This window comes from Coturnix japonica, chromosome 4, assembly GCF_001577835.2.
Source record: "Coturnix japonica isolate 7356 chromosome 4, Coturnix japonica 2.1, whole genome shotgun sequence".
NCBI classification, from domain to species: domain Eukaryota; kingdom Metazoa; phylum Chordata; class Aves; order Galliformes; family Phasianidae; genus Coturnix; species Coturnix japonica.
The window spans coordinates 9,655,763-9,674,885 of NC_029519.1; the positions used below are offsets into that span (position 1 = coordinate 9,655,763).

The 19,123-nt window shown below is 37.3% G+C and overlaps 1 long non-coding RNA gene across 2 annotated transcripts in view; it reads right to left on the bottom strand.

The window, feature by feature from the left end:
- Positions 1–19,123, bottom strand: part of LOC107312887 — a 137,275-nt gene that overhangs the window by 80,271 nt on the left and 37,881 nt on the right. For both annotated transcript variants that reach the window (XR_004307075.1, XR_004307074.1), the window contains exons 2-3: positions 7,872–8,068; positions 1,642–1,735 (exon numbers count right to left, since the gene is read on the bottom strand). This is a non-coding gene — a long non-coding RNA (uncharacterized LOC107312887). The remainder of the gene's footprint in view (positions 1–1,641; positions 1,736–7,871; positions 8,069–19,123) is intronic.

The window sequence follows — 19,123 nt, forward strand, 5'->3', positions numbered from 1 at the left end:
AGTTATAAAAAGGAGATTATAATTTTACACATTAGTCATCAGAAATTAGAAAAAAATAAGGTCATGAAAGAAGAAAAATGTTTAATTTAAAATGTACAAAGCATTGCATTTTTGCCATGTTCCCAAATACCACACGTCTGCCTGTTATGTAGCTAAGTGCTTTTCTAAGCTATTCAAAAGAAAATGTTGGCATGTTCAAACTGTCACATGTAGGGGAAATGAGCTTTTACCTATGCTCATCAGACATATTGGAGTCAGAGCTCTGAACTGAATTCAGATTTTTCCCCTCCATCCAATCTAGTGATCTCTCCACAAAGTTATTTTGTCTGCTGCCCATTACACTTTTAACAGGCAATATTCCATCACCTCCCAGCAATTCATCAACATGTCTTCCCACTAAAAATATGTTTCACAATGGTAAAACACTGTATGCAGCTCAGCTTTGACTTCCACATCACTGCAACAGAATGCACCTGTTCAGCTCTACACCAACCTCTTCTAACACGGTACTTACATGGGGAGAGGAATGCTCTGTAAATAACAGCAAGGTCAGTCTCTTGTATCTCTCTAATTAGTGCTCATTTCTGCATACTAATTGGCTGAATGCCAGTAAAGAAACAGCAAACCTAGCACAGTAGGGATTCAGTAAAAATAATTCAGATGAACACTATCTACAAAATCAGTTACAAATATATATATGTATTTTACTTTCCATTTTACTCAGTAGAATAGTAAATACAGTGATAAGTAGTATCTTAATTTATATTCACAGAAGTATGCATCCTTTGAAATACTCAAAGTCCCCATGGCAATTGCGGAACCTCTCACAGCGTGTGGGCCCTGATGACCTGAAGCCCATAAGCTCATCAGCTTTATTGCTCCTGAAGTCAGGCATCTTGCTAGAGTCACTGTTCTCATCACTGTCATGATGTATGTTTCAACAGCTGTATCATTCATAACTCACAACTGGAGGAAATGGCTGCACAGCTTTTAAAGAAAAGGAATGGCCAGAGGCTGTAGTAAACTAACTTAATTACCAGAGGCTGTAAAACATGACAGACCACTTGACTAAGCTAGAGTTAGCAGGATGGAACCTCTGCTACTTAGTACCCCTTCTAGGCTGGTAACTTAATGACCTAAATAATTTTAAAAATCCAGTCTCTTAACCTGAATAACCATAAAATTTACACCTACAAACTGCCATAAACTTTTCCTTTCAATTTCTGAAATCACCCCAAAAGTACCAAATGATGAAATTAAACTAATGCAGGTACCAAAACAGCAGTTCTGCATTTAGTTCTCTTTAGGTCAAACAGTCCCATTGTGTGTGTTTATGGAGAAAGAGGAAAAAAAAACAACCAAACAAAAACCAGAGCATATGTATGTGTACATAAAACATACATACAAGGGCAGACTTACAGAGACAGCACAGTGAAGGTTAAAATGATATCTACTTAACCTAGAAAGAGATTAATACTCTAATATTCACATACGTACAGCAATATATCACAAATAGAAATAAGTGGTTCATTCGTTGTGGAATACAATAAAGTACAAAAGTTACAGGTCTGGCAAGAAGTTATTCTACACCTAAATGAATTTTGTCTAATGTTTCCTATGATGTGCCTATCTGAAAATTACCTTTTGTCTTCTGCACCTCAGCATGATAGCTTAGATTGCAGCAGAGGACGACTGGAGGGCATCACAGAAAAAAATTCTTCTGTTATTCCAGCTGCTAAAAGAAATGGAAACACAGAAATACAGTATACAGTACTAAGGAGGAACATTTCAAAAGCATGGATTCATCTAATACAGTGAATGTCAAATCTTTAGCTACAAGGACACTCAAGACATAAAGGAATTAAACAGATGTTTTACATGCTGAGCAGTGAAATGTGGTAATACTGTATTCTTAACTGTTCCTTAAATAAAATACCTTTCCTAAATCTCAGAAAAGGCAAATACTTTACAAAGTAAAATGGCCTAGCGTATGGCTAAACTTCACATCAACCCAACAGATGAGTAAACATTAAAACTTCCTGGTTTTGCATCAAATACAGCTTGAAATTCTTAAGAGATTCTACTTCATACCCACGCCGCTGCATTAACCACCACAGAAGTCCTAAATACTTCTCCATGCAGAACAAAGAAATCACGTTTGTATGTGTTCAGTGGAATTACTGCTAAGGATTTGCCCTTTCTTTATGCCAGCTCCCATTTTCACAAACATATGAGATCACATTAACATAAATGGTGTACTGGGCTAGCTCCTCGCATTGTATCCCAACAGATCTTTCAGCAATATATGACTGACAGACCACAGTGTTAAACTTCCACTGAAATCGGTGCAACTGCCTATATGCTTTTGAAAGTCTTGGTCAAATGACTTCCAACCTTATGCTGAGTTTCCCCAACAGTGACAATGGAATCATTCTGGAATGACTCATTTGAGGCAAATGCTTCCCCAGGCTTTGAAGGGTAAACTTCCTTCCTTTGAAAAGAGGGGCTGTTTTCACTTCTTCAGGCAAAAGTACAATAGTCTTTGATTAAATCTTTAGTATTTCACCCAAAGATTCCAAATGTATATTAAGTGGGATTTCAAAATTCCTATGTTGGAATGAATCACAAACTGAGATAATATAACATTTTTCCAGATTTAAATTATACCTTGACTTCTACAGATGTGTGATTATTAAGACATCCTGTCCAATTAGTCAGAAACAGATAAGTGGCACCTAACAGAATCAAACCTTGATGAAGGGGAAACATATCCTGAAGCATACCCTGCCTGATCAAAAACGATCAGACAAATGGGAGATTTCACTACCTGACAAGGAACAGAACTTTGAGGTGTAGCTTGTAGTTTTCAGCAAATGATGAAACAGTTATAAATATAAAATGTTACAGAATGCAGACATTTGAAAATGCTTTTTACTTAATGGAGGCTAGCTACAAGGAAAGCCTATCTGCACAGGGTATTTTAAGCAGACAGTAGCAAACACTATCCATGTATGAAAAAGCCTATAGTTCCATTAACCAAACACTGAGATAATACACTCTGCATCTAAGGAGGGATGGAATGGCTTGAAGGTAAGTACCTGCATGTAAAAATGCAAGGATATATCAAGGGAATTAAAATGCAGGCAAAGATACATCTGATGTTTTGTTACACAACCATTTTGGATTCTCAATAGGAGCTTCCAGATTTGAGATTTTTTACAGGCATTCTGAATCTTATAATCATACAGATTTCCATGATCATGGTACACTGAAGCTCTACCACACAGAAAACAAGTGGTAACTTGGTTTTACCACACATAGCTTCCAAGCTTATATTCATCTTTCCAAGTGAAGTCAGTAATGCAGTCCAGTTATAAATCTCTAGTCCTCAAGAAGCTTTTTTGAGACTACAGCTAGTAAAGACACATGCTCTGGGATTTTGATTCTCTTGGCATGCATTTACCTATGTCACAAAAAACAAATTATGCACCTGAGATGGAAAGCTGGATGCCTGAGAGTCATGAATGGAAAAGCTAACACTTCTTTATATTAGAAGGCACAGGTACAGAGCAACAGCAGAGATTTGTTCTGTAATTTCCAGCTTTCGTTTCATGAAATCAACTGGAGGAAATGGGGTGGAGGCTTATCATGCACACATATACGTTAGCTTCCTTGATCATCAGGATCTGTACCAGATACCTAGCAATCTAATATTTTTTCTAAGGAAATTCCTTCTTTATTAGTTGCTGTGGATGATTTTTAATAATAGATTCCAGTCACCTGAGCTTGTCACAGCTCTACATCCACTGTAGATGCTTTAACACAGGTACAGCTGGGCACTGAGGCAAGGCATCCTGTATGTGAAGAATTAAACTCCTTGCAAAAGGATCTAAATTTAAAAATTAGAAGATGCTGGAATGTAAAAAAAAAAAAAAAAAAGGAGGAAGATCCTTGACAGAAGGGATTGCACATGTAGTGAGAGACAGAAGAATAAAGCCTTGACTCTCTGCTGAAAGAAACTGTACCTATCCTTGGAAGCTCTACCTAAACAGAGGGAGCGTAATTTTTTCATTCAAAATACCCAACAGACCTCACTAAAGTATATTTCTGTTTGGCAAACCTATGGTTTAAATGCCCCTTGTAAACAGGAAAAACAAATCCAAAGCCCTAATTTCCTGAAAAAAATGATCTAACCACTATACTAGTAAACAAAACGAGGGACTTTTTGCTTTGGCTGCAAATTAAAGTCTGGGCAGTTGGAGCTCAAGTCTGTAACTCTTTACTAGATATATTCTGAAAGCCCCCAACAGGAATCCTCCATGAGGATTTAAGCAGGGGAATATAGATTTATGGCATCTGGATTAGTTTTCAGTTAATCATCCCAATAAATGTGAAGTAGATATCAGTGTGAATGTGGACATAAGAATTTGATGGTAAGGTGCCTTCGGCATATATAGATTCAATCATGCCATAGAATAGGAGATGATGTTTTTGAAAATAAATACATTGATTCTACTAAAGTATATTCTTATATCAGACTTAGCTTTTGAGTTGAGTGTTCATGACATACGATACCTGTTGTCATAGCTCTAGCTTGGCCAAAGGACTGAAGTGGGACTTGCATTATAACTGACTAGCACTTGTATTCACTAACTCTCAATACGGTAGAACACAAAAAAGCTGAATTTACAAAAATGTATAGTTAATACCACTGGGTTGAATGCAATTTTAATAGTTAGCATATTATTTACCATGTCTGATTATAAACTTAATTATTTTCCACATCCATATCAGACTTTCAGTTGCTCATGAGACATAGTCAGGTAGGCTATTTTGACATTTTTGCTGCTTTGTTTCAGTAGTAATTAACCTCAACATCTTTAGCTGTTTCCTCCTATGTCTACCCATACTGTGACCAACATAAACTACTTCCCCAAAGCACTATGTTACTTCAACTTGGCCACAAACCAACCGAAGGAAGCAAGCAAATCCATTAGGGGGAAAAACTAAGAAATGAACAACAGCTGACCAATCAAAAACTCTGCACAGACAACTTACGTGTAGTGACAAATATGGAAAACAAAAGTTTGACAATTGTCCAGGGAATAACTATCCATCAAAAAGCCTGAAAAAGACTTTTGAGATTCTCTGGGAATTTCTATTATGTTAGTTCTGTGTTATACTCTATGCTGTAAAAAAAAGGAATAGTCTGTTCATCACATTCAGTACTTTATTCCTCAAAAGAAAAAAGGGCCCAATCCAAAACCCAGTGAAATTAAAGGCAGCATTTTTAATTACTTCAATAGTCTTTAGGTCAAACTGACCTGCTTTCAGGAGGATGTTAAATTTGAACCTCTTTGCCGATTGCTTAGGTTACGTGAGGATGAAGCACAGCATGATAACGGACTACTATAGCAGTTTAGGAGTGAAATATGTAATGCTAGCCAGATTAAGTGATGAACTTTTTATTGCTTCTTTTTTTACGTGAAGGAAAAAGATTTCTCTGTAAAATTATATCTAATTAGACTTTGCAAATGATGGTGGTGACAAAATTTTTCAGCGACCCGGAATGCCTAAGTCATTTCCTGATAAGCCACGGAAGATTTATTTTAAGTAAAAAAAAAAATGACAATAATAGAAATCAGCCTTCTATTCCTCTCAAAACTTGTACTTCATAGCACGCCAGCTTTTCTCCTATGGAGTTCCTTCCATCTACGCATTCAGAGGAGAATAGAAAGGTCTGTTGATTCTTCTAAAAGCTCAAGGGCTTTCCAGTTCCAAGCTTTGAGAAAAGGACTCACGGAGTAATTATTGAAGCAACTGTAAAGCAAAACAGTTTTTAAATGCTTCATCTGCAATACAGCACTCCATTCAGAGGATTAACTGAACAGAAATCCCTTCTTCTCCCTATGTGTATCACAGCACCATGCACTCTTCAGTGGTTGATGCAAATTTGACAGGCATCCTTATAAAGTCTTTCCTAGATCAGTTCACTCACCCATTGCTGTCTCTACTGAAAGGCACCGCCCACTGCTTAACTGCGCTACATCCACTGTTTGGTCTCCATAAACATCCAACGAGCATCAGTGAATGTCAGTGGCTGCAATTTTTTTTGTACGGAGAGGAATTCAGTTCCACTCTTTTGCATCATCTATGTCAGCCAGCATTCTGTTTGACTGCCTCTCTGTTGCCATCTTTTGCACAGCAACAACATGTAACAGAATACTGGTGAGACAGTTCGACCTCTCCTGCCATAACACCAACATCCACCTCTGACACTGTGGGCCAACATAATAAAATGGAAAATGTTACTTTCAGAGCAGCCATTGTATATCAACATGCCACCAGTATGGGAACTGCCACAGCCTGAACCAGTATCCAAGCACGTGAACACAAGACAGCCCTGGGAGCACAGGTGGAAGCAGTTCACCTGTGTGACTGGAACTACCTGGTGTAATCTCACTGAAGGGCTGGCTATCACAAGGGAAGGATCTCTACTTGGAGATCATCTCCTTTGGAGTGTTTGGTGAGCCCTGATCCTCAGAAAGGGGTAAGCAATTCTTTATTTACCAGATTGTGACCTTTACCTTTCTCAGGTAATTTAAGACTGGTTTGAAGATATCGCCTTTCTCTAAGCCAAGGGATGAGAAGATTCCTCCATTTTTAACATGGTTTCAGGGCAGGAACAGATCAAACTTTAAATTTGAGAAGAAAATCTGAAAGCTTACCCTAGAGCAAAAGTGAAGTACAACCTTACGTTCTATTATATAGTGAAGAAAAGAGATAGGAGAGCTTAATCCCCAGCAAAATACAATGCAGGAATATAATATACTAGAATTCTCAGAAGCAATTTCAGACAAACCTGCATTTGTGGGGGTTTTTTTAGGCTTGGTTAATGAACTATTTGGTGCTGTGTCTAATTGCTGCGGAAAAGCTGCATCAAGGTTGCTTTCCCTACTTCTTTTTCTTTCTCAAAGAAAATTTCCGGTGTTAAATCAAAACTAGGACCAGGACTAGCTCTTACCAGAACTGCCAACCTGCTATACCCTCATGGACACAGCTACATATCCTTCAGCATGTCACAAAACATAAATCTGAATAACTGAAAATAAGGTTGTCTGGTTGCATGACAGAATTAACTGAGCAGGGCATTTTTGTTGCATGTGCATGTGTGTTATATAAAATACATAGATACAGAGCCAAAATAGTTCCAGGCACAAGAACTCCCACTCAGAAGGGATGAGTGTGAGGATGATCATACATTTGACCTTTCAGAAGCCATGATTAAATTCTTCTCTGTTGGCACAGTAATTGATTTTCCTCAAAGGACCATTTATCAGAGAATATACTGGTTTTGGACCTTGAAGTGTGTATTTTGTGGCTTTTACATACCAATGGGTCTCTTAAAGGAAGACTTCTTTCCAAAAGTACTTCTGAGAACACCAGAAAAAAAGCAAAAGTACTTCATGCAGACTGCCTGGCTTTTTGTCAATACATAATTGTCAGTCAAAAGATGAAAATTTTAGGGATAGTTTCAATGAACAGAACAGATGCAACTAAAAAATGCTGTTGGAAAAGTGAAGGTTCTTCTTAGACTTTGTTTTAATCGGTTCAGGTAAAGTATGGGCTTGTATAACAAGGGTACAAATCCTCTTTCTTCTGTCAGAAAGTAAAAGACACTAGACAGTTTTTTCCTCTGATGCATAGAAACCTTTTCTTTCCTTCCTATTCACAGTACATGACACATAAGCAATCACAGCCATACTCCAGTTCAAAGAATCTAATATCATAAACATCAAAAGTTTGACTTTAAGGTCTGGAGATTACTGTACACACTAGCCTGGTTGTTTTTGGTGTTCTTTTATACTTACACTTGTTCTGAGTTTCTGTGTGAGTAACTCCTGAAACTGCTTGGGATTCCTTGTATTTACAGTTCTAAATTCTTCACCATCATCTAGAGATCTCCAATAATTATTTCATGATCTTGTCAGCTATTCCAACAGGTTTTTAGGGCTCTGTTTGTTCTCCTTATAACGACCGTAGTTTCTGGAATGCTTATCACTGGATGCTATAAAGAAAAGAAGATGTATAAATATGATGGACCGGGGAAATTTCAACAGAGAACTGTGACCTCTTCAGTTCCTCTGTGTTTGCACATCATCTCTGCCACAAAGCAGATCACCTGCAGTAAGCAGTTAGGAGACAGTTTTCTCTTTCAACTCTGAAGACCATATAATCAGAATCACTCAGGTTGGAAAAGACCTTAAAGATCATCGAGTCCAACCACAACCTAACCACACTCCCCTAACTAAAAACCCTCTGCTAAACCACGTCCCTGAGCACCACATCAAAATGGTTTTTAAACACATCCAGGAGTGGTGACTCAACCAGCTCCCTGGGCAGCCTATTCCAGTGCTTAATAACCCTTTCTGTAAATAAATGTTTCCTAATATCCCACCTAAACCTACCCTGGCACAACTCGAGGCCATTTCCCCTCCAAACAAATGACAAAGGCTCACTGTTTTGAAATTAAGGCTTTGTTTCTAAACTATTTCTTAAGAACACATATTGGCCTGGGATGTTCTAAAAATCTTTCTTTTACTGTCTACAGTGCTGAAACAAATGGCTTCCCACAGCCATTTCTCAAGAACTGCTTTGAAAGAATCTGTTTCCCCAATTTTTCCTTGGTATTAAACTGAGGCCCTTTAGCCAAAAGCTTCTGTTGATGATACCTGAAACCAACTGTTTTGCCACTAAAAAAATTAAACCCTGAAGTGACACCGTACAGTTTTTGCTAAGAAGAACACCAGCATGTCTGTATCTGCTTTCATACTCAACTAAATACAACTCTGACATCTTGTGCAACAAACAGTCTATGCCCATTATTTGAATAATTGTTTAGAATGGATTTCACATAATCTTAATTATTTCAGTCTCTTCTCCATCGGGAAAAAAATGGTTAGAAGATAACACCTGCTACTGAAATACTTCTCTCAGTGTTTATGCTCAGTATGTTTATGTGAAAACAATTGCTTAGGAGAAAAACAAAACAAACAAGACAAAAAATACCCCACAATTGTAAATTCATATAATTCTTTTTTTAGGGAAATATCTTTCAGTTGTTTGTATCCTACAAATATGGAATTCTGGAGCCTGTTTCTCCTGTCATACCAGATAATCATTAGCTTTAACGAACTAAGTTCTGATGCAGTTACGTGCTTCTGCATATTCTCAAATGCAGGTGAATTCTATCTAACAGTGAACATGTTGTCCTGAAATAGAATGCCTAATCTTTGTACTCGGGGACAGCCAAAATATTTTTAGATTCCAAACTTTCTTTACATCTTTAATTCATGCATTTTAACGCACTATTCTTAAACAGAGTACAGGCAGCAGAGAATCACATTTTCATAATCAGTCTAATGCTAAAATGTGCAGGATGAGATATAGGATTCACTTGTCCCAGAAACAAGAGGTAGTACTCTAGATTTATTATGAATACAGTCTTTGTTACAGCTAGAAAAGAATTTAAGATAACCAGAAAGTAATTACCTGCATGGTGCAGCAGAGGTAAAGTGATACCTAGATTTAACATTTATGTTAATTGAATTATACATCTGTTGTGGGAAAAAATAACTCCCTTAAATTCAAATTACATTCAATATTATATTCCCCCAAATGTGATTATACATAATACACTTGCTTATTCTCAGATGATTATCAAGAAAATATTATTTCACCAGGAGGTAGAATTAGTAGGAATTTTTCCTGTAAGAATACAAAAACATACAGATAAACAAAGACTAGAGAACAAGTGCTAACCCTCTGTAGTGGCCTTTAGTTGATTCTAAGATTAACAACAGGAGCTGGAAATGATTCAGCACAGCATTTGAGCGCAAGCTTAGCCCTGAGATTATCAGTTGTCTCAGTGTCATCATGCTTAAGAGTTTTGGCACAACCAAAATCTACAGCGTTTTTAATTCTCCTTTGGAGACGTGATATCAAAGTATCAGTTTTACAAACCATTATCCGGACAATTCTTCAGAGCAAAAATTAACACCTTTGATATCTGATTCTCTCTTCTGGAGGGAGCTACTTATGTCCATTGACTTCTAGGGAATACAGGAACCAGGACTCCAAATCAGCTCTGGTGGCTGCCTGTCAGAAGTCATTCATATTTTCTTGCAAACCTCTTACACTCAGCATCACACACAAAATCTGTAAACAGATTGGATATTATGAAAACTTTTTCTCCAAAAGAGTGGTCAGGCATTGTATCAGGCTGCCCAGAGAGGCTGTGGAGTCATCATTCCTGGAGATATGGCACTGAGGGACAAGTTTGAGTGGACATGGTGGGGAGAGGTTGATGTTTGCACTGGATATCTTAATGATTCTAACCATGTTTTCCAATATTAATGACTCTATAATGCATTTGCAGAGTCATCTACAGCATCAGATTAGAGAATGCTCTATTAACAAAGTTTCTGTTTTCTAGGGGAGATCTTACAACAGTGTCAGCTTTGGTTCTCTCATTTAAAGAAGGTAGAACTGAGTTGCTGAGAACAAGTGACCTGCTGATGACTTGAGGCAAAACTTAGAAAAAGCCCTGTGTAGTAATTGGTACTGAATCTCTGAAAAGCCCACCACAGGGGGAGGTTTATAACCTGAGGAGAAAAATCTCAAAAGACTTTGTTTATGAAATAGTGTTAAAGATAATTTTAAAACCACATTAAAACCAAGATGAAAAATGCACTCTAAAACTTGCCTTGCTTTCTAAATGAATGATAGGCATAATTTACTGTTCAAATGCACATGGGAAGGGATCACTTTATTGGGTATGCTGGCTTGTTGCTATATGCACTTGTAGAAGCCCTTAGGCACTGTTCAGAGTGTGATTTAGCACTCACCAACTGGCAATAGGGACAGCTGCACTGGGTTTGATTCTCAAGCACAAATGTTTGTGCTGATTAAGCTAATTGAGGCTAACTTCTTCTAACTCAATATGCAAAAATATCTGTCGTTGCCTTTGGCTTCAACCAGGGGACATAATAACAACACAGCTAGCCTAGTAACTGCCCAATATCCTAGAAAAGCTGGCATTAGGATAAAACAAGAGAAATGAATGGGAGGGAAGACTGGATGACAAGATGATGTGATCTCTAGAGATGTGCAAATAAATTTAAGTGAATGTTAAAAAATACAGACTTGAAGGGAATATGTTTAAGGAGCCCATTGCTCCAATAAATTCAAACCTTTGCTCTGTTCCTCCATCTGGCACAGTAATTTACAGGGCAATTTGAGAATTAATGTACAGATTTTAGAGTATTTGTAGAAGTCAACATTTTGTCATGAGGATCTCTCAACTTTAAATACAGCAGAACTGGTTCTCTACTATAATCAAATGCCCCTCATCACAGGAAAACATATATTTTCAGACAGATAAATACATCAGCAATGTGAATTAGAACTTTCTAGTTTGGATGAGAACAGCAGTTTTCTCTAGGAACTTCTTGTGTTGACTTAATCAGTGTATGCACTATTTGGCATCAATTATTTGTCCAAATGAGGAAGTGGTCTTCAAACCATGTCTTCAGAGATATGACATTAAGGTTATGACTGTAAGCATCTGTCCAACATATAACTCAGAACAACATATTGAATCTTTGCTCTGAGTCAGTAGCATTTCAGCAAGACTGATGATGTTTTCTGCACCTGAAAATAAGGATACGAAGTATACTGGAGACCTTGACAACAGATGAAGCCAAAGACCTGCAGCATCTAAATACAAGTGGCCAATTACTAAAACCTTGAGAACTGGCTAGAACTGGTTTTAGGACATAGAAAAGGAAGAAAAAAAAAAAACAAAAAAAAAAAACCAGTGCTATCCTGCACATGCTAAATGACTTGCAAAAACACAAAGGTAGAAATAGAAATCACAGCCTTCACAAGAACAAGAGTAAAGTACTTCAGTGTTGTCCCTCAGCTTCAAGGATACTGCACAGATCAATGCTGCTGCTTATCCACAGAAGATCCCTCTACAGCTTTGATGGAGCAAGTGCTGCTTTTAGATTTGACACTTGCCATATTTTGCTACCTTAACTTTTACAAAATCTACTGTATTTACTATGTAACTGAGTACAGTAAATTATAACTGTATAGACTCGTGTGCATATAACATTTCTCTTTAAACTTAACACAGGATAAGGTAATTAATTTCACATCAAGTCAAAATAAAACCTGTTAATATTTAATTTAGTTCTTAGAAATTTATTAATAAGGTAGCAATAATAGGTGTAAAAATGCTGAAACATTCCATGTCTCTACAGATCTTATTTTTTGTGTTATTTTTCAGTATCATGTATTGATTTTTTTGCACACGGTATGAGGAACTTAAGTAATAAGTACAATCAGAGAAAATGCAGAGCAATTCGTACCAAACTGATCATCTTATTCTCCTTTGCCAATGGGCAGGAATCTGGACTCACTATCTGTGAAGGTCTCTTTGTGCTGGTAATAGTTTATAAACTTTCAATTCTAGTTTAAAGTTCTACTTTCCAATCCTCCACAGACCTGAACTTATAGTCATAATCAGTACTTTGACATGTGATGTAGGATGTCAAACATGTGGGCTAAGGCTAAGATTGCTACTGCCTAAAGGACCCTGCATCACAGTAACAAATGTGTTTCTATACTCTAAGTGTAAAGATGCACAACAAACACCTTCAAATGAATTCTGAGTTCTGCTTCTAAACACTTTTGTTTACCTAGGCCTTTCAGTGGGAGCTGCACCAAAATCCTTCCTTAAGTCTAAAATAAAGGGTGCAGGTGCAGATATTACAGAATAAGGAGCAGTACCTGGAACAACCTGTAAAACATGACTTTCTGTTCTCCTTCCCTCCCCTCAAAGACAAACTTAAAGAAAAACCTGATTTCATTTTTCTTCATAGTGTACACTGCAGCCATTCAGTATATAAGAAAACCTACACTTTCAAACTTAAAAACATCCTACCTTATGTTAGCCTATTATTATTTGGCATATGCTGCACTTCAGTTAAATTGGCTTAGTCCTACAGAAGGCAATGGGACATAACCAGCCTGTTGGTTACAATAATAACATACTGATGACAGCAATACAAACACAAATATCCCTGAAAGTTCTCTGGTGCTTGTGACAGACATCAGCAAGCTGTGCAAATTAGCTGTTCTCCGCAGCATTTCGGCATTTGAATATTTTTAATAGGAAAAAACATTTTTTTTTTCTATTCTACATCAGGCACGTTTCTCTTAGCTGCAACAGACAGGGGAAAAAAACAAGTACCCACTTTGATATTAAGATCAGGGAATGTTTAGCTGTTCAAAACGCTTGGTTGGTTCCTCGTTTTTGTACTTCCCTCCAAAGAGCGATGCTCTTTGGCATTAAAGGACTTGATACATTGTTCTGCATTGCTATGCTCTGGATAGGGAGGAACACTTTAAAACTATTGACTAATGTCTATAGGCATCTGGGGAGCCATCGTTCCCTTTACAGGATCTTTGCACACAGATCCCATTTGGGGAAGATGTGTGGCACAACCCTCAAGGCTGTCAGTATGCATAACCCTCCTAAAACATATAGTCAAAGCACCAGTGTCCCTCAGCAAACATTATACACTGTTTTAGTGTTTCAGGCTCTGAAACACAGCTTTAGCTCTGACATTGACTCTCCCCTGAGCTGCCTTGATGCAATGCTTGAGCCACACAGAAGCATACAAAATGACCTTGTGAACAAGAATCTACTATGCAAACTTTCTAGTTAGAAAATCCCACAATACTGCTGTTTGCCTTCCAACCCAGCAATGATTTCTCATTGCAGTTGAACTAAAGCTCACAGTTCCTATGCAGGAGGCAGATATCTCCAGAAAGTTAGTGGGATGTTCCCACGTGGAGCTGGGATGAGTTGCCTTCAGCTGTTGGTGGTTCCTCTGGGGTAACAATGCAGTAGCCTTTGGCCTCAAGAAATATATTTTCACCCTGTGCCACCCTCATTCTGTCTGCCATAAAATGACTATCCTCACTACTGTGCTGACCCAAAACATAACTGTAGTAAGTATAGTTTCTATACTGTCATTCTGCAAAATAAGAATTAAATATATTCATCCTAGCAAGCATATGCATTTGTTAGTCTGTCAAAAGTAGGCAGGAAGTATTTAAAGCATTAAATACAAGAGCATATTTAGAAGACTGTCCATACCTCAGGTATATTGTCACATGGGACTAAAGGTCAAGGACTTATAGCCAGCCAATAGGTGAAATAATCCTCTAGTAGTAACCTTGCCTGCAGAGGGTTGTCATTCTGAAACAGAAATTATTAATTGGGGGATGGTGGGAAAGAAAAAAAATCCCGTTCCATATTTTTTTCATATCTATTCTATTAATATAACATCCTTCAAAGCCAATGAAAAAAGTAAAATATTCCAATAAAATATATCCTATCTCTTGATTTGAGACTTTTATATCACTGATATAGCACTGTGGATTTGTTTTAACTGTTTATAAGAAATCAATCTTGTTAAAAAAAATCAGATGACTAAAATCCTTTCCACGTATGACACCTGTGTGAAGAAGGTTTAGGTTGTACCGTGGAATGACTGATTAAGTTGACAGTTATGTCTGGAAACGGAAGATACTGTGACATTGCCTCTGTTACCCCTAAAGAATATGGTGTAAAACATAACAGATATGAGTTAAGGAGATGAAGGATAAGTTTGTAAATGTGAATCTTTTTCTTGAAAGGTCCCTTCTACATGTCCAAATTATTCAGGTGAAAAATTCTACTTAACTGAACTTTGAGCTCTGAGCACCTGATGGAACTGGGGGTGTCTCTGCTCATTGCAGCGGAAGGTGGCATGATGGCTTTTTATGGTCTTCTCCAACTCAACCCATTCTATGATTCTATTACTATACACATCAACTTCGTTAAAACAGGAAAACAATAATTTTATCCAGGGCTTAGAGATAGCCAAAACACGTATGAAGAGAAAGAAAACTGAGCTTATAGATATGTTGTGCAATCGTTTTAAACTAAACCGTCATGCAGTGTTGTATGCAAAATCCTTTAGCAAAAAAAAAATAAAAAAAAAATCATTTTATGAAACTTTCAGTGACCAACAGCACAAGTTGTTTAGAAGATATGGCAATAAATATCTTAAATGACATTTTACTAGCCATGAACCAGGTAATTCTAACTGAATGGATTTGCATTAATAGAGGATAACTGGCACCAGCTGAAGATGCAAATCAAAAATATGATATTCAGTCAATGAATAAATCAAATTGGAAGCTACTATTATCTTAGCAGCAGCATTTAAGATCTTCCCACATATGTCAAACAGCAATCCAGTTTTCAGAGACTGTATTTTGGACCTCTGTGTTCTATTAATATTATGCAGGCAACACCTTCTATCACATATGGGAACAACCTCCAATGAGAGACTCTGTCATCACTACAAACTAATCCACTCTCAACCCAGACAGGCATGGAACTTTTAAATGGGTACCTGCACATCACCTCACTATTATACACTGTATCTGTGATCTGCACACCATTCTACAATCTAAAAATACCACCTAAGGCATTTGTTTGCTTTTCCAGTCTCATAACTGCAGCCTATTTCTGCAGTGGATTCTGACATTCTCTTGTTTGCTTGCTGAACTCATTCTGTCATGAAAGGTCAGAAAGCAAACTGCTCCAGAATGTCAATAGGTGGTTAACGTATTCCACCTCTGCCCGAATTTCTCATGTGCTAAACCATCAAGTGTTGATTAACTTGAAGGTAGGCAACTTGAGCCCATAAAGGGGAAACCTTTTTATTTACATCCTTAGGTGAAAATCTGAGCCCAGGTCACATTAGCCATTCATAGATACTCAAAGTAAAATGAAGAATATTGCTCTCCTTTAATTCTTTATAACAGGTCGATAATGTATGCTCAATGCCAGTGATATTTAATGCCTTCATGTTTCAGGATAGCTTTTTTGTTTAAAAAATCAAGACGCTGCACTACAGACCTATTTAACCTGACTTTCCTCTGGTTTTCCACAGTGGTGAGAAGAAATGATTTGAGTCAAAGTAAATCGTATCTGATGCTATATAACATTTTTCATCTGCGTATTTCAAATACAATTTACGAAGGTAACTCCAGATTGTTATTTCTAGTGAGAAAGAAGGAAACAGTTGAAAGCTGGAAGGTGTGCCAGTACTATAGCCTGGAACATAACACAGGTTCAGTGCATGGAATCAAACAGCCTCACTTGTCCAGAAGCAACTCAGGCCAAAACAGAGAGTTTATAATTGTAAGGTGGCAGAACACCAATGAATTTCTGAAGAAATCACCAGACAATGAAATATTTGTGATTCGCACAGCTTTTAAATTCACTCTCTTTTAAATTCAAAATTTTACAGTATTCTCTTTAAATTGCTAAATTGACATTCTTTGTTGATGAAGATTTCTTAATGTTTCCTTTGTTTTACATCAGATTTCCTTTCTCCTTTAAAAAGACCAGAATAGTTATAAGCAATATTTTTTATTTATTTATTTCCACAATTTCTGACTGGTTGTAATGCTGTGCTTAACATTTCTTTGACATACAACCACTTTTACTGCAGTTGAGTTTTGAGAGCTCATTTAAAATCCACCAAATTAATGAGAATAGCTGACAAATATATATATAAATGTGCCAGATAACCTATAAACTGCATTGAGAATATTATGAAAGACAGAGGGTTGGGATGGGGTTGAATACATGTTATTTAAAAGCTAGTGGGCTTATTTTCTCTGGACCCCCTACACTGAAACAGTTGTTTTCATGCACTTAATCAGTTGGTGCATGTTTTGTTTTAAACACTAACTTCAAAAACACTGAATAAGTCCCCATTTTTGCAGGAATAAACAAGCACCTAAATGTCATGAAAGAAATTTCAACTCAGGACTTCTTGTTTGTGAAGCAGGGAGAAATAGGAAATAGATTTTACAGTGAAGCTGTATTTCCAGCACAACATTCTATTCTACACATAGATGATAAATCTACAGTGGTTTAATTGAAAACAACAACAAAAACTAGCTAGTCCCTGAAAAACAAAATGGATACTAAATAATGGAGGGAGCTCTGAGCACTGACTCCATGCAGTCTGTCGCCCTTATCCAGCAGCAGTCAATTCAAACATTTTTGTTTATTTCCTGATTATCTTTTTCTTTGCAAGAACAGATAGAGAGTAGTCGCTATCAGCTTCCTTCAATATTAGTATGCCGTGTGTGTGCTCTGCTTCAGATGTCATGTTAAAAATGCATAAGGCTAAATTAAAAAATGCTGAAAAACTTCTGGCAATAATCAGATAAGTCCCCATGTAAAATACGATTTAAAATCATAACACTTTCTACACATTTTGTATCAGTAGTATAGCTGAATGATAGAAGATGACTGTATTTTGATAATTACCCTTTATGGACACTGTACCATCCTATTTATAAAAATTATTCAGAAGTGAAAGTAGCGCATCATAGCTTCAGCTGGTACAAACTGTAGTGAAGCCAGCAATTTTCACTGGCTAGAGTGCCCTGATCAAATGTGATCAAGAGCTTTTCTCTTTGGAAGGAACACAAACTCTAAAAACATAGTCACCAAACTACTCAATAAATGCAGCAGACTGAACTATTATGTTCAGCCAAAATCAGACCATGAACTCTAGAAAGTTCTCAGTCCAAAAGCAAGTAGGGTTTCCAGAAAAGGGAAGATGATTCTTACAGCTGCAACAAGAGTCTACTACATGCATCGCACATCAGGGAAATGAAGTTCAACTGGTATAGTAGCAGTCTTGCCAGCTTTTTTGTCCATAGCAGGGACACAAGGAAAGGAGTATGTTGTGGCTATTGGAAACTGCTTTTCTTATCTCCCCAATGCCTATCAGCAGCGCACATAGTTGCCTCACTTTCTGCATGTGGCCTTTCAGAAACATTCCAACACTGCTTCCCAGTTTCACTAGGATGTTTAGTGTTAATGTGACAGCAGCAGTGCTAGTGACACTGGATATTATTCTTTTCAGGTAATATAATGCTAGAAGCCACATTTGTCTTTAACACTCAGTCATCCAAGTTCTCAAACAAGCTCTATGTCACACTGCTTCAAAAGCAAAGAACAACAGTAAGAAGCAAACCCTGAGCAATCACCCACTGCTGGCTGCTCCATCTCTTTGAGCTTCAATTCCACCAACTGTATGAGGCTTTGCTTATAAGTGTTGATAAGATTAATTTAATACATGTCAATAAGTTCAAAAGTCCCATGCTGAGACCTCTGTAACAATACAGTTTGAATGTATGGGATAGGTACCTGGCACACCTGGGGAACATAGGTTGTGTACTGTGGAACTGCACTGCATGTGCCTGAAAGTTTGGAGCCTTCTCAAAAATCACTGCCAGCAGTGTATTATTTCTCTTTATGGCTAAATCACTAAACATGATGGTTTAATGAATCTAATAAAATAGGAGAGTGGAATTTCATATTAGAAATAAAGCAACTGAATTTGCCTTATAAGAAATAGATTGGAGTATTTGGGATGGAAAATTCATTCTTCTCAGTAATATTACCCCCATTGATCAGGACAAACAGAGCAGTGACAATTAGACTTAAAAAACTGATATTGTTCAGGCAACCTCTTGTTTCATACATTAGTTAAACTAACCTCACTGAGTGTTTGGAGGAATCTTTATGTGTCTATTGCATAGAGCAATCTCGCTTCTAAATTATGTTAAACATAAGCGCACAATTTCATTCACATGATCAACTTTGGCAGCTTTTTTTCAGGGGAAAGACCAATTCAGGGAAGTCTCCTGAGCAAAGGAGCACAGCTGCTTTTTGCAAAAGGAGCTCAGGTGGAAGGGGAACATGGCATCAATCCTACAAACAAAACCTGTCCCTTTCACATCAGTGACCAATGTGCCAATTTTGAGGTATCAGGGGACCCTACAATTTGTTTCCTGGTAGTCTGTTTGCTTTTGCTCATGTTGCTGTTTTTGATATTTCACAAGAAGAGGAAATTAACTGCAGCAGTAGTTTGCTTCTCATTCTCTCTTCACTGAGTCCTCTTATAGG